The sequence below is a fragment of the Alligator mississippiensis genome, chromosome 2 (assembly GCF_030867095.1).
Source record: "Alligator mississippiensis isolate rAllMis1 chromosome 2, rAllMis1, whole genome shotgun sequence".
Lineage (NCBI taxonomy): Eukaryota > Metazoa > Chordata > Crocodylia > Alligatoridae > Alligator > Alligator mississippiensis.
In genome coordinates, this window is record NC_081825.1 from 252,789,298 (window position 1) to 252,806,603 (window position 17,306).

A 17,306-nucleotide genomic window follows, 5' to 3' on the forward strand; every position below is an offset into this window, starting at 1 on the left:
TCCACAGGCAATACTCAGGCTTTTCTTTGTGGTAATGGGGGATAAGAACTAAAAGCAATGGCCTAAAACTGCAGCACAGGAAGTTAAGACTGGAAATTAGGAAGCACTTTCTGACTGTAAAGGTAGTTAAGTATTGGAATAGGCTACCTAGAGAAGTCATGGCATCTCCAGCTTTGGAAATTTTCAAGAGCAGATTAAAAAGACACTTGACTTGAATGTTCAGTCAGGGATGATCCTGCCTTAAATGGGAGACTGAACTAGATGACCTCACAAGGTCCCTTCTGACCCTACTTTCCTGTAAACCTATGCATGGAGAGACACAATATATTATTTTGGGAATATGAAGGGGACTGAAAAACACTAGACAAGATCATTCAGAACATTTAAAAATATTTTCATTGATACAAATATATCACTTGCAAAAGGCTCGTTTTATAAGTAAGGCATGTAGTATTGAAGCTGATAAACTGAGAGACTGAATTTTTTATGATGTAGTCAATAATTTTGCTATAGCCAGATCATTTTAAGAATGTATTTGATTTTGCAAAGAACTATGTTTATCTGCAGAGTAAGGGAAAACTGAGCTCCCTAAATGAAACTGTTAGGATGTAGTAAACAAAACCAAATAAATCTATGTAAAAATGCATAACCAGAGATTAAGACAGAATATTGGTGTAAACAAAAAACAGGGACCTGATATGTTTCTAATAATGTGAAGGCAATCTCTCAATATAATGCAGAGATTTCTAACACAGGGGTTTGATGTCAGACATGTAATAAAAGCAATCATTTTGCAAAAATATATTTAAGTATAAACCACAAATTAAAAAAGAGCAAAATATATTAATAAACATGTATCTGGAATACAAAGCTCTGATTATGGCTAAGATCATGCAGGAACAATTTTTCTGGTTGGATCTCACAGAAAATGCCCAAACAAAATTCTCCAACAGATTTGGTTTCTGATACTGGAAAAAAATTAACTGTAGGTGAACCCCAATATTGACACTAGAGCTGAAGTTTGCATAATCACAGCAGCCATGTACAAAAATTATTATTGACCACTTTATTTCAGTTGATTAGTACAGTAGGCACACAGTAATCCAAGTTGCAAATCTGTATAACAGTTGATACAATTCAGACATTGAAACAACACAACAGTACCTTCTATGTATGAGATGAAGACCAGTCTGCAAATGTGGATCACTAAATGATAAACAACTTGTTTTAAGAACGGGATGCAAAAATATTCTTAAGTAACTTGCTGAGTTTATAGATTAAGAAAACTATTATTATAACTATTATACTATTACCATTCTGGTTACAAAAACAGATGTCCCATTTCAAATCCTATACCCACTGAGAAAATAAGTAAAAGCTGAACTTGGCCATATTCTTATATATATACCTAGGACACTGGTACTGTCGTCTTAACAGAACTAAGTGTTAAGAAACAGTAATTTTTCCTTTGTTGCTTTTATTTAACTTCAAAATTGTCTCAGCTTCCTGAGATATTCCAAAGCTTTTCATCATAGATTTAGACTACACTTAGCTCCTAGCTGCCCCACCAGCAGATCAGGGCAGAAGGACAGGGCCTGCCTCACCCCTGTAGCTCTTTCTAAGTCCCCTGCCCCTGAGTGGAGAGCTAGGGCCAGGAACAGGATGCTGCCTAGGCAAGGGGACATTTTCCCCATGGCAGCCTCAGGGGCAGGGTGTAATGTCTTAGCTCTGGCCAGGAGACAGTTGTCTCCTAGCTCACTGCTCCCTGCCAGCCCCTGAAGGGAGCCTAGAGCTCCCCATGGTGGCAGCAAGGGCCCATTGCAAGGCCCCAGGAAGTGGGAACAGTTTGCTGCCATTAGCAGCAACTCTGCTCCCACTTCCCTGCACGTGTAGATGCCTGCCCAGAACTGTTTACTCATGAGTGGATTATTCATGAGTAAACTAGCCCCGGATCAAATGCATGTGCAGACAGGCCCATTATGTCATAAAATCAATATTGGTATTCAGTCCTGGGTTCCCAGTGTCCAGACAGCTTAGCAATTTTTGTTCCCAAACTTGCCTTTTAAAGGTATTTGGTAGATTTCCCTCGAACACAAGGATAGGAGTGGTTGTTCTGTGAAAAATGTGCTCCTATTGGGTACGTATATTTGTCCTTTATATTTTTTTTCTGAGAGAATTCATTTTGCTGCGTAGCTTCTATTTAGTTTCACCCTTTTAGTTACTATGAGGGTATTTTGTGCATTGGATCATATATATCACATTTTGGGAAAAGTCTACATGTGTGCGGAGTAGACTGATTTAGGAGTGCACTGATAGAAATTTTGGGGGCTGATACCGATAGTTGATATTTAAGGAGGCATATCAGCCAATACCGATCCAATATCCAATACAGCTGCCATCGGGTGGTAAGTCTGTTGTGGTGGAAGGGGAGGGGGGAGGGAAGGGTCATGGGGGGGCAGATTAATGCCCCCACAGTGGGGGAGGGGGCGTGCAGAATGGAAGCATGACTCATGGGGTGGGGGCAGCTCCCGCCGCTGCTTGCACCCCGGGAGGGTGGGAGTGGGGGTGAGGGGGCATGTGTCCCCAGATCTGTGTGGCACAGGGCGGGCTGCAGCTGTGAGGTGGAGCTGAACGCCCTTCCTCCACCCAAGCACCGGGAAAAGCCAGGGCTGCGCCGGGCAGTGCAGGACTGAGAGTGGAACTGTGGCAAAATTTGGGGTGGCTGCAGCCTCCTCCCCACACTACCAGAGCCCACACCGAGCCCAGCCCCCACCAAAAATAGCTCTGTGTAGTGCTGGCTCCGGCTACACCCCACAGCTGCAGCCGATGCCACGCAGATCCGGGGATACACGCCCTCCCCACCCCTGCCCTCCCAGGGTACAATCAGTAGTGGGAGCTGCCCCCACCACAAGCTGTGCCTCTATCCCATGGCCCACTCCTCCACCTGGGTTGGGCAGTGCTTGCCCCTGTTGCTGCCTCCTCCCTCACCACAGGAGGCATTGCTTTTCAACACCCCATGCCCCTTCCCTCCCCACTTCCCTTCTGACTTACCAACTGGAGACAGCTCTTCACACTGCCAGCTCTGCTCCATGTTGCGCTGTGGCTCCATGCAGCATGGGCATTTATCAGCCAAATTATCGGCCCCATCAGGCTGATATCTGATATAGACAATTTGCTTTATATTGGTACTGATCTGATATCAGACCAATGTATCAATTCACCGATAGATTAGCTCTGCAGTAAAGCATCACCACCTACACATGTGCTGGTATTAGGGTGAAGTAAACTAATTAACTCTGCTGTAAGATAGTACAGCAGGGGCAGTACTATCTTATGGTAGAGTAATTAACTGCACTGAAATGCACATGTAGTTGTTGGGGCCAGACTTCTGCCTGCTGCCTAGACACACAACTCCATACTTTGAGAACTTTTGTGCCCCAGACAGCCCCTTTGTTGCCCAATGCCACCATCTGGAGCCTAGGGCTGACTCCTGGTGCCCCCTGCCAGCCCAGACCTGCTCCGCCTCAGCTCAAATTGCTGCTGTCCCAGGCACATGTGTAGATGCTGAGCCCAGGAGCAGTTTACTCCAACTCAAACATTTCTGGAGTTTATTGTTTTGCCTTAATTTCACATGAATATGCACCCAGCATTTATAGGATCCATGGATTCTTAACAAACTCTATGCTTTTTTTCTCTTGACTCCTGATGAAGAATGTTTTGTATTCAAAAGTTTGTCTAACTTTATCCCAACCATGCATTTGGTCAAATAAAAGATATTATCCAAAAAAATCCTTGCTTCTTGCATCATAAATTTGTGGCAGTTAAGTACTCACCCCATTTAATGATGTTTTAAGACAGTACAGCATATCACAAAGAGACTGGCAGGTAAAAATATTTTGGGTATTAAGGAAGTGACTACAACATTTCCTCTATTGAAATATTTCAATAGTAATGAAAAGAAGAAATTATTAAATTGATGCATACGTGTATGTAAGATGATAAGTTTATAAATGTCATAAAATAGAATGGAAGCTATGCTAGGGGGAGGGTTGGGTTGGATTGGGCTGGGATGGGTTGGGGTTTTTTTAACACTTCCATGGTTGTATTTTTGAACAGAAGTCTATCATGCTAGAAACAGACAATGAGCTGTTAAAATCCATATTACAGAATGGATTATGTTAAGCAACCCCGAGCTGCCCCACAATCTCTGCTGCCACCACCTGGAGGGCTACCTGTGGCTGTGCTACATGTTCCTGCCCCACCACAGCTGAGGAGGACATTGCCACCAGCATGAACATGTGCCTTGGTGTGTGAGAGGTTCATGCCCACCTAGCTGCAGGGACATGGGCTGCTCAATAAAGTTTGGCACTAACTTCTGCCTCTCTGCATGCTGTGGGTGAAAACCCAGGGCTAGGGGAATGCAGGCGGGCCAGGTGGGGAATGGGGACAGGGACGGGGGCCAGAGGCTGGGGTGGGGATGAGCCTCCCCCCATGCAGGGCTTATTACGTGGCTGGGGCTGGCATGGCTGGTGGCTCCATGAGGTCATGGTTGTCGGTGATGGTGTGTGGCTCTGGCCAGTGTCCTCAGACAGCTGGGCACAGTGGGTTGGTGCCCAACTGGGGTCAACTGCCAGGGAGGAGCTCATGCTGCTGATAGCCGGTGGTGTCATGATTGGCCACACCTCACAGTGGTGGCTGAGGCTGCAGAGCTGGCTCATCAGGCATTGTCCTAGGCTCCTAAAGCTTCTCATGGAGGATGCAGCCAGAGAGCTCAGCAGGATAGGCTGCTGGATGCCCAAGGGGCCCTCCCTCAGTGCCGTGTCACTGGGAGTGCCAGGCTGAGGCAAGTGCTCGGGCAGGTTGCCGGTGCTGCTATAGACAGTATGGCTGCAGCCTGGGTCCCAGGGCATGAGCATGTCCATCAGTTGCCACATAAAGGGCATGGACTAACAGGCACTGCCTGAACAATGATTGTAGTCAGTGATGGCAGCCCACTGTGCCCTCAAGGCCTTGACCTTTATGCAGCCCTGATGCACCATCCAGTCATGCCTGCACTCCCATATCCAGGCTGACAGCTCTTCATAGACATGGGTGTTGGAGCACCCACCTGCTCAAATTTATGCTGCTCCTCCACTCTGCCCCACAGCACCATGAGGTCGCCCATCTCCTCCTGCAACCAGTTGGGACCCCAGGTGGAGGGCATAGGCATGGGCATGGCTGCAGACAAGGAGGACACCATCTTGGGCCCTGTGCCGGCTCTCTGGGCCATTGTGTGGCTCTCACTGTGCTGCCGGGCCTGGGCAGCTGCCTGTAGCACCCAGTGCAGGGGCCCAGCATGGGACTAGCAGCCACACAACAGAGGCAATGCACAACAGCACCTGCAAGCTCAACGCAGGCTGCTGGGGGTGGGCTGCGGGCAGGTGGGGCTGTCCCCAGCAGCCAGGAGCCGCCTGAAGACCTGGACAGCATGGGCCTGGCAGGCACACCAAGGTGCAGGCAGGCTAGGGCAGCCCAGGGAGCCACAGGGGCCTGGAGTGCCCTCAGGCACCCTGCTGGTGTGCCCCAGGGCTCTCAGTGTCTCCAGGCTTTTAAAGACCTGAGGTAGGGGCTGCCACAGAGGCAGCCTGGCCCTGGGGCAGAAGAGGCTCCCAGCCTGGAGCCATGGAGCTAGCTTCAAGCTGGCCCCCTAGTGGCATGGCTGACCTGGGTGCAAACTTGCTCCTGGGCTTCATCTACACATGTGTAACTTCAGAGTAACTAATCACACATAAATTTGCTACCTGAATTTACAGGTAACAAATTTACTTGTGATTAGAGGTTTTTACTGCATAGAAAACATGCACATCTGGAATGCATGCTTACTGCACGGTAAACTACACTGCTGTGCAGTTAAGCATCTTGTGCAGACACACCCACTATGAAGTAATTTAGAACAAAAATGAGCTGTGTATTTGGAAAGGAAGTAAAGTTTAATAATTAAACATCATGGGCACCTATGAACATTGGGCATCAGTGCACAACAAGACACAGAAGAATCTTTTCATAAGTTATCTACTCTGACCTTGAGTCTGCATATTTTTATTTGTGTTGTTAATTGGCTATATTAGATATTTATTGTTGTTTTTAATTGATATTATATTTTGTTTATATTTGTTTGAAAGAAAAAATAGAAATCCTAAGAATAGCCACCAGGCTAGTGCATACTGACACTTGGTTTGTTACAGGACTATGAACCTTTCATAAGCATTTCCCACAATGAGAGAGAGGTACCTGACAATCAATGCAGGAATCAATGAAAGTATTAATGCTTAGCACAAAAGAGAGGGGTCAAAAAAATAAAACACTTCCTATGTCTTCTAAAGTAGCTAAGTACAGAACAATCATCCAGAAGCCGCGCTTAACTTACACTTTTGGTCGAAAACAAGTAAAAGTGCATGAATCTAATGAAATCTCAGCTTCACTTTTGAATTTATTGGATTTAATCAGCACAAACGAATAGCTAAGGTTTTTGTATGAGACTAGATTTCCTTAGAGTTAGATTTGGTATGTTTTTCTCAGTAATTCCTTGTCATTGCAAGGATGTTTTAAGAAAATATGTTTATAAAACCCTCTTTTTGTTCTGCTAACCCTGCAAGCTAGACATGTTCCATTTATTTTTAAATTAAGTGAAAATTAGCCAGGTGTGTTAGATAAGCTTTCTATACACAGGTCTAAATATTGACAAAAGGAGATGTGTCACTGGAAAAATCATCAGTCTAGCAATTATCACGTTAGCATGTTAAGTGGAAAAAGATGTGAAACTTCCAAATGTGTCAATACAGATTATTTCATTTCCACCAGCTATCAGCTATACTGTGAACATCAGTGCCTTAATGTATACTCAGCAGCAGGTCGGCTCTCACAAGCCGATACTCTCACATGTCATGCAGAATCACCAGGTCTGAGGTGAAATCACGTATATCCCTTTGCAGTATCAGGAAGTGATTTATTTCTAAATGGAGGGGAGAATGGGCAAAGACAACCTTAACCACTGTTCCTGAGCTACTTTAAAGTACTTGCTTCCTGTCCCTGTAGTATCAATAATTTCTTAGAAAAGGAATGCATTTTTCCTTTTCCTAGCCTTTCTGGTTTTGCCTACATTATTATTAGCTAACCATGATTGACCAGTTTCCCTCTTTGTCTGCGCCTTTGTACTACTTTTGCCTACCTAGGGTTTTTGCAAATACAGCCAATGTCATTTAAACCAAAGCTGAGCATCTCCTCCTTGATTTTTCTTTTCTTTTTTTTTTTAAGATCAGTTTCTTTCCTACATGAACATCAGTCCATGTAGGAAAATGGGATAAAATCAAGGCAAAGCTATAAAACAGCTCATTTTGGGGTGGAGTTTACAGAAACCATTCCCCTCAATACAATCTGACAGTTATGAGATAATTGCTTGTAAATTCATTTTTCAGGCCTATTGTACTTAACGATGTGATATAATCCAATTTGAAAAGAAAATTGCATTTACTTCAGTTAATGTGATATTTGTGCCACAAGACATTAGGCACTTTAACTAAGCATCCCTTTGATATATATCCTTGCAGCAATAGCAATATACAAAGTATCTGAAACAAAGCTCATTGAAGTATATAGAGAGAATACAGTAGTGAATTACCTACAATCCAAAGCACTGTATGCAACTTGGCAGCTTTGTTTAGGGATGTGCTGATGAACACCTATTTTATCCTGGGATGAACGATGGGTGGCTTTTAGTGTCCATATCTGTTAGGCTTTGTAGGTCTATGGACAAGTATAGAATGGATGGTAATCAAGTACCTGTATTACTATCCTATATTTACAGAAAATTGCACTTTAACTTGGTACAAGTGTACTGAAGGTAAGGAAGAGGTTCCAGCATTTCATTTGCATCAGTGGTTTGCCTCTATTCAAGCATTCTTGAACCAGGATTTATATAGATTTATATAGAAGTGTATTATACAGATCATTGCTGCAATGATGCAAACAAAAAATAGAGGGTTGAGACTGTTTCCTCCACACCCACAAAAAACACCTTGTATACAGTAAATACTTAATATGTGTTGATGCCCCATTTTAAGAATATCAGTAAGAACCTGCTTGCCTTGCCAACTAAAGAGTTCATAGACAACAGGTTGCCTGGCTAAAAATACACTACAGGAATGCTATTTTTCAAAACAGAAAATCATAAAATCATAGAAAATTAGGGTTAGAAGGGACCTCAGGAGGTCATCTAGTCCAGTGGTTTTCAACCTGTGATCCATGGACCCCTGGGGTTTTGCAGACTATATCTAAGGGGTCTACAAAAGATGACTATGATCAATCAAAAGTATATGAATACCCACACTTACAATTTAAAGGGGTCCACACCTCCATTTGAAATTGTTTAGGGGTCCACAAATGAAGAATGGTTGAAAACCACTGATCTAGTCCAACCTACTGCTTAAAGCAGGGCCATCAAGAGAAATGCTTAAGAGAAGTGCTTATGGCTCCCACCAAAGGAAAACCAGAAATGTCCACGTGAAGTGATTGAAAGTTAGAAATTAAGAACTGGGAGACTATAATTAGCCAAGATTCAGAAGAATTTGTTGTTAACTTTGATCCTGAAAGTTAAGGTTACAGTTGTTTGTGTTTAAGTACAAAAAAGGCAGAAGAAGCTACAACTCTTGTTTCCCAGCTTTTTTGTTGATCATTATTCCTGGAGACCATTCCTTTTTCACACTACATTTGAATTTCACTGATTCAAAAAGAAAAGGGCTGGCAGAGAGGACTAATCTTTATATTCCTTTTATTTATGTATTTACAAACAGAAGGTACCTAGCTATTCATCTGCTTTTGTCCAAGATTTTCCGGAGACACAAGCAATTTTAGTCATTTGGATGAAGTTATTTGTTCTGATTAGAATGAATAAGAAATTTCTTATAACCACTGTAATATAGGTAGGATTTATGAAGGGTTTTTTTGTATAGAACCTTGGTTTTTTTGGATAAAAGTATATTTTTTCCCAGTTATTACATGGAGATTTTATTCTTTGTCTTTTAAGCCAAATCTTGTTAGTATCAGAAAGATTATTTTACACACTTTTCTCTAAAATAGCCCACCTGGAAAGGGGTCACAGTCTACAGGGCACCCACTTTCCCATTCCACTTGTGGAGGAGGGTTTGTAGTTAGCCAGCATAAAGATAAAACTTGACAGTCCTGGCACAGATTCAGTGCATTTCCCTGCCACTCTTGGCAGGTGACGCATCCTCACCAGAAGTTAATACCACCCCAGTGGTACAACCCATACAGAAGGGTAGCAAGGCAAATACTACCTACTACAGCAGTAGTGATCTCTGTGGGATTACAGCTACTTTTGCTGGTGACATTTTGTACCCCTTCCCCAAGGGGACTGAAAGAAAAGTCAAGCCTACAAACTATTCAGGACACTTCAGTACTGGTCATTGGGACTAAGTCTCAGAGAGCCATGACTATTTTCCACTTTTTTTCCTGTCTTTTTAACCCTTTGATGCCTCAGCTTCCCCAAAATAATCCAGTCCAGTTATCTAATATAAAGTCCCTGCAGTCCTCTCACATAATTAAGACTGAATGTCTAAAAACAAGAAGCTCACTGTTTCTTATTGAGGTCCTCATCACTGTATATTGCTAACTGTTAGTTGGTTCTGCTGTGAAGAAGGGCCTGGAAAAGCACTCCAACCTTAATTAGTTTATTGATTACAATTATGAAGACAAGTAACACAAGGCAGTGTCCAGCAACATTTCTGAGCTTCAGGTCAGAACAACCTGACTCCAGTCTGGTCTGAGCTGTGGGGCTCTGGAGATGATCTGGTAGCAGGGGGCTTGCCTATGCTGGTCCTGGGGCCAAATAATTGGAAGCTATTATGATATGTTTCCAAACCCTGACATAAAGTATATGTTTAGTACTTCTTAGCTCACTGCGGCACTGCAGCAACTGAAGCAGAGCAAGCCCGTCGTATACTTGTACGCACTCCAGTTTATACCCCACTCATTCAAAACTTCTCACTGTATAGAATTTAAGTAACCAGTGGTCTATTTTAAAATTTTTAGTACAACAATACTCAAGAAATACTCAAGAAATACAAGTTATTGCTACAGGTATCTGTTTAGCAATCTTAAAAGCAGAAACATAAAGGTGCAAAGCACACAAATTCTCCATAATTAGTACAACTTTCCCTGCCCCCCCCCCCTTACTAAACAGGTTTTGGAGACATTTTGCAAAACTAGAGGTTGTACAACTTTAGCTAAACTTCATAAAAAATATCTTTAGTATCATAGGAGTTTGATTCATAAATTAGCATAATACAGGGCGTGTCTACATGTGATGCTACATCACCATAGCAACACACTACAGCAACATAAGTCTGTAGGCAAGAACTGCAATGCTGCCACTACATCACCATAGCAACGTGCTCCTTCGTTATAGCATGTTGCTATGGTGACATGCAGTACGGGAAGTTCTAAATGACGGCATAGTAACAAAGGTGCTATAAGGACACATGTAGACACGCCCATAGAGAAGGCCTTTATCGCTACAGACATATGAGTTAAAATAAATACCTATGTTTTTGGTAAATATAAAATAAACTAAAAATGTATAGCATAAGTTAATGTTGTGTTCTGAGATGTGGCCTAAGCAAAAACTGACATGACATCTTGAGGTGATAGTTCACTGTTTGAAATGTTTTCCTGGGAGTTTTTTTCCTACCTTCCAGCTAGTTCCTTCCTTCCTGGAGTAAAAGTTTATTTTCCTCATATCCCATTTTTCATTGTATTCCTCCTCTAGTGAATCAGCTGCACTGGGAAAATTAGTCTGTCTGGAGCAGCTTGCAAGGTACTCACTTCAGTTTTATTCAGTTCCTTTTCTTGTAAAAAAAACAGGGTAGCAAGCCTCTCTATCCCCTGCAGCAGTCAGGAGGAATGCTGGTCCTGTCCAGCACAAATAGGACATAATTGAAATAAAATAAGTATGACGAAACGAAAGATGTAGTGAGACCTCCTTCATACAGTGCCCAGGAGCTCAGTGTGTCTTGGTGCTCAGTTCCCTCAACTAAAAAGGGAATTCAAGGTACTCAGCATCATCCCAGATTTGGCCCCAAGTCATGGAGATTTTAGACAACAATTTCTCCCGTGCTTAAATTTTTAAAGTAGTTGCCATAGCAACTGCCAGACACAGCATATGGTATGTCTGCTACCTCTGAGATAACAGAGCAATTTCTAAAGAATTTACTTTACAATATGTTATGAACCTTTGTACATTTTACAATTTTCCAGAGTATGGTATAAAGTACTGTTGTTCCCTGACATTTTCCTCAAGTTGAATGCTCATTTTGTAACTCTCTTCACATTAGGCAAGTATTTCCCCACTTTATCTGGTTTTTTGATTTCCCTGTTTAAAAACTTCTACTAATCACCAAGAAATAAAAAAGGAACATGAAAGATCCATCACTGGGAAGAAAAGACATAGAGATATTGCTCTAAATTTCTGTCTGGTTTTGATACAATGCTACCTTTTTCTCAAAGAAGGGGAAAGAAGGAGAAAAATTGGAAAAGAGGGAGAATCTCCCAGTATAAAGTTATTCATAAACCAGTGCTGCACATTCAGATGTTTTGTTGAACCATCTGCATTCTTCAATCCTGGGATTATTATAATTGAGCAGTTTCCCTGCAGCTTGGGACATGAGAAAAAATGCTGTCTTGCTGAGATCTATGCAACCTATTAAGCTTATGAGACAATGCACATGAGAGAGACAAAATTCTCTCTACTTTCCCCTTGCTTTTGGAACATTGTAATCGTCTACTAACCCTTACCAATAGCAGATCACTACAGCTCTCTATACCTGTTCAGCTGTGCTGAATGCTGGAATGAAGTAACAACACCAAGATTCAACCTGTGTCCCACCCACCTGCTTGAATAGAATGACTCACAGATACAAGGCACATCTACATGTATATTTGGTCCGAGATCAGTTTACCTGCAAGTAAACACTGCTGTTAGACCCTGACTCCATGCAGCGCCCAACAACTAGGGAGCTGACGATTCAATCGCTCATGAATCCTGTTGCTCATTAGCCAGAGCAAGCAGGGAGCAAACACCAGTACACGTTGCTTACAACAGCTTTATTCACAATAGAGACAGCTTCGGGCCAGGTCCCAAAAAACCAACAAACCAGGGACCTGCACTGAACAATAGTTTTTTCCACATTTAAACACTTTGGTTCATGCTCATTACCATTTATTCCACCCTGTCCCTCCTTTTGTTCCAACCATTTCTCTTCCTATCTTAAGCTCCACCTCTGTTTACTCTTTACTTCATTAACATGGAATTGCCTATGCATTTTATTCATTTACATGTCTTTTTGCTATGAGCGCATGTCTAAGGCCTTCACCCCACTTCTTCGGTCAATGGGCAGACTTTGACCAAAACCTGGAAGCCTTCTGGAGGCTTCTTCACCAATCACCGTTCACCTTTTCACATATGTTCATCTCGGATTCTGGTATCTTCTACATTCCTATCTGTTTTTCTATCCCAGGTTGTACCATCTCCACATTCGTAAGACTTCATTCACAGCACACAGACTTACACAGGCACACTTGAAAATGGTTGATATAGTTAAGATGGTTATTTAGCATAAGCAAATGGCTGGCTTAGCATAAGCATTCATAAGGAAAATCTGTTTGCCTAAGCATCTTGCAATATTACTTTTAATATATCATTCTGGCTTGTGGTTAGCAGCTTCGCTAGGCCACAGGTCATGCCTTTATTCAGCTGCAAATCCAGCGCTCCCCAAGATCCAAATATTGTCAACCTAACAGCTGACAGGCAGGCGTCTACATGTGCAGAGACATGGGAACAGATTTGCTGCTCTTAGCAGCAAACTGCTGCCACTTCTTGTAGCCCTGCAATGGGCCTCTGCCACCACCGGGGGGAGCTTGTGGCCCCTGCTGCAGCTGCCAGCAGCTGGCAACCATCTTGAAAAGCCAGTCCTGCTCTCTGCTCCCTGGCCAGCCACTTGCCTGGCCAGGAGCAGTATGCACAGCTCAGGGGCAGCATATGGCAGCTCTCTTGTCACTGCCTCTGCCTCCCCACACTATGACTGCTCCAGCTCCTGCCCCTAGCAGTGACAGCCAGCACCCCAGACTCCTACTGGCTACTGCATTGGCCCTGCTGGCCCACCACGCTGACTGCCAGCTGGCCCATGGCTGTATGGGCCTTCCTGGCTCCTGCACACACAGTGACCCCCTACCTGGCTGCAGCATGCCATCCTACGGCCACCACCACCATGCAGCTGTCACCTAGGCCAAATCCATCTGGCTGGATCCCAACAGAGATGCCGACAATGGGTTGCTGGACACCACAACCAAAGCACCTTTGCCTACTGGGCCAGCCAGAACTGGTGGCTGCACATCATCCAGCAGAGCTGGAATGACAAACAGTGGCTGGAGGCATTCTGGATGACCCAGACCACCTTTCTGGACCTCCTGGAGCAGCTCCACCTGCATCTAACGTGGCAGGACACCACCATGCAGCCGCCCCTCCCTGCAGACCCCTGGCTGGCTCTCATCCTGCTGAAGCTGGCCACATCCACCAGCCTCCTCTATGTGGGCCATCTCTGTGTAGTCAAGGCCACTTCTGGGGATGCCATCCTGGAGGTGTGCAGTGCCCTCCAGGACATGCTGGGGCACACAGTGCTCTGAGTGCACAACCCCCTGGTGGTGGTAGTAGAGTTCTGTGCCCTGGGATTCCTCCAGTGCATCCAGGTCCTCAACAGGACCCACATCCCCATTACCTGCCCACCACACAGCAACCGCCCCTACTACAGCTGGCAGGGCTTTCACTCCATTGTGTTTCAGGTCATCAACCACCACAGTACCTCCACAAACATGAGTGCCAGCTGGGCGGGCAGTGCCCATGATGCCTGCATGTTTTGCAACTCCAGCTTACCAACCCTGGTGCAGAGCAGCTGCTTCATGCTGGGGGTGCCAGACCTGGAGTGAGGCCCCATGGTGGTCCCGCCCCTCCTCATCAAGGACTACACCTACCCACTCTTGCCCTGGCTCATGAGGCCCTACACTGGCCACCTGGACCCCTACCAGGCCCACTTTAACTCAAGTTCACTGAGGACCAGAGCCATCCCTAGGGGTGTCGGGCCTGGGGCATATCCGCCTGCACAGGGCCCGGGGCAAGGGGTGGTGTACTGGCAGAGTAGGGGTGGGGTGGTGAACAGCAGGAGCAGGGGGGTGGCGAGCAGCCAGAGCCAGCAGAGCAGAAGGGGTGACAAATGGCCAGAGTCAGTGGCGCTCAGCAACAGTGGCATGTGGCAGCCGCAGCAGGCTCCTCCCCCCCCCCGCCTCCAGGGATGGCCCTGGCGAAGACAATATTCCTTGGGTCATCCTCACAGCCTGCATGCTGCATAACATTTGCAAGGCCCAGGAGAGCTGTTTCATGAGGCCTGGGCAGAGGAGGCATGGCAGGTGGAGGATGCCTGGCAATGGGAGCACCACCATTGCAGCAGCAGCAATAACAGTGAGCCCCTTCTGCTGAGGCCTTGGGCGAGCCACACACCTACCCCTGAGGGCCAGGGCACTGGGTGAGAGAGGTGCTGGCCAATCACCTCCTCCTGAACTCCCTGCTATAATCCACCTGCACAGCCACCTATAGACCACCCCCACCACCCACCCCTAGCACCATGCTCACTGCAGACATGTTTCAGAAGAACAACAGTTTTTATTACCCTTACATCAAAGAGACCCCCCTCTTCCCCAACAAACAGAGCCCTCTTCCCCCACAGCAAGAGAGCCCCTCCACCTCCCACTCCACCCACCTGTAGTAAATGTGAACACATGTAGATACACACGCTTACTATGTAGACACACCCACGAAGGACCAGATCCAGAGAGGAATTTAGGTGCCTAATTGTCATTTCAGGCATCCCAGTCCAATAGTTAGAATCCAGTTTCAAGTCTTTTCTCCAGTGAATGTTAAATTATATCTATATATATAACAATATATGTAACATGAAGCAGCTTCAACAGGACAAGCAGGCTGTAAATTGATGTTGCCCTTGTCACAAAAGAAAATGTTTTCTCGCAGGGACAGTGTGAGTATTCAAGTGTCCTTTTTGCTTGTTGTGGAACAAACCCCAAAAGTTTTGTGCAATAAGAGGTACTAACACTGTCCTGCACTGTTATGATGGACATCTGAATAGCTGTCCCCCAATATTATCATGGGACAAGTGGATCAGTTATTGTTCCACAATTCACCTCTTCAATTTTTGTGAAGTCGCTCTGGCCCTGATAGCAGAACTCTACTGTCCACAAGTATCAGGCCCCAGACTGCTGCCCCAAACTATTAATTGTCCACATGTTGACTTGACATTCTGTGCTCGCTACTCACCCAAGAACAACTTCAGAGCCTGCATTCACTGACTACCACCAACTACCAGGGATCCCTATCCACCTAACCATCTGACTGTGAGGGGGTTCATCAGACTCATCCATCAGAAAGCAAGGCAAATATAGACCTCCATAACCTCACACACACACATCCATCCTCCCTCTACCATAGTCCCTCAATCTGACAACTGCAATGCTGTAAACAAATAAAGCAGCAACTGGGGTGAGGTCAAGAACCAAGGGTGCTCTAGTCAAGCCACCAAATCAAGACAGTCTATGAATGGATCACAAAGGAAATAGTAGCCTGGGGACATGACTGTGACCTGACTAGTGCTAGTCCAAGTGCAGACACTGAGACAGCAGTTCACAAGGACATGGGACTCCAACTGCACACGCAGGGTCACATGTGCCCACTACAAGGAACTCTCTCACATCTTCACAGTAAACAACATGCTCATTTCCAAACACATGGTGGACATGGTTGCTGCACCACCCAGAAGAGCCTTGAAGACTCCAGCTTGACCATGGTCCAAGACACTTTGCAGACCAGTACTTCAGTGAAGTTGATAAGCCAGGTCAGGGACTACCAAGCTGTGCACAAGCTACTCACTGGCTATCCACCAGAGCCATGTGGACTCTGAAATGAACCTAGGCTTGAACAATGAGGACCTAGAGATTCTTGCCCTCCCGCCATGTTAAGCATCCCAACCAGCCATCTCCCAACATGGACCCAGACCACAACAAGACAAATCCCAGAAACAGTAAGTGGCAGGCCACCATTATTGCTGGGTTAGAGATTGGGCAATGGGGGGCGAGAGTTGGTGGGCAAGGAGCCAAAGCACTTGAAATCAATGGCTTGCTGGACCCCCTGCAGCAGTTGAACCACTGCTCCCTGTTCCCTTTCCCATCCCCCTGCAGAACTGGAGTTTGGGGCTGTGGTGGAACCACATGGCTGCACTTGGGGATTGCCACACTATGTGCCCCTCCCCTCAACCCCATGTGATTTAGGTACCACAATAGGCAAAGTGGACAATTAATAGAACAAGCATTGTTTTGGGGAGTTCTTTAATGGTCACCAAACCCTCACTGTGTTGTCAGTCCCACTTCAGTTAGGCATTGTTTGCCACTGTTTAAGTATGAATTTAGCACATCTATCATCCAAAACCACGAACAGCAGTGTAAAACTATAAGGAACCTCATTGTTGCACCTGGCCTCATGCCCAGAGCTCAGGGTAAGGCACTGCTCCTGGCTTCGTACCCAGATATAAGGGCAATGAAGCACTACCACATGGCACCACCCCCTTAGGAAGCCCCTTCAGTTTTTTGCCTTGGATCCTAAGAAAGTAACAGCAATTGCCTTCACTCACAGGGACAGATAAAGGCACTTTATTACAAGCAATGCATTGCAAGCCAGTGAACAAGGAAAGGAGGAAACAAGTGGCTTTTAAATCATCAGGTCTGATGTTTGGTCAGTTGTCCCAAGAACACCGTTGTCCCATGTAAGCAGCCGCAGCATCAGTTGTATTGTCCTGGACTCTTCTAAATGTTGATGCCAGCCTGGAAAGTCAGTCTGAGTTCCTGATGGTCCCCCATTGAAACAAACTCAATTCATGCAGTCCAGGGTCATTTCATAGCAGGAGAAGATGGGTCACAGAGTGGGCTGCAGCTCCAGGATCCAACTGGGATGGGGTTTCAGTCACACCCCTTATAGGATCTAAGTAGGACAGTGCAAGGTGTTTGTAGTGGGTAGCGAGTCACTCCCTGACATTACAGGGAAGAGTCAATGCACTAGTGACCCATCATAGCATGCCATCCCTCTCCATGAGTCACAGTCATCAGGCACCACAATCCCTTGCAGCAAGGGTCAAGAAAAG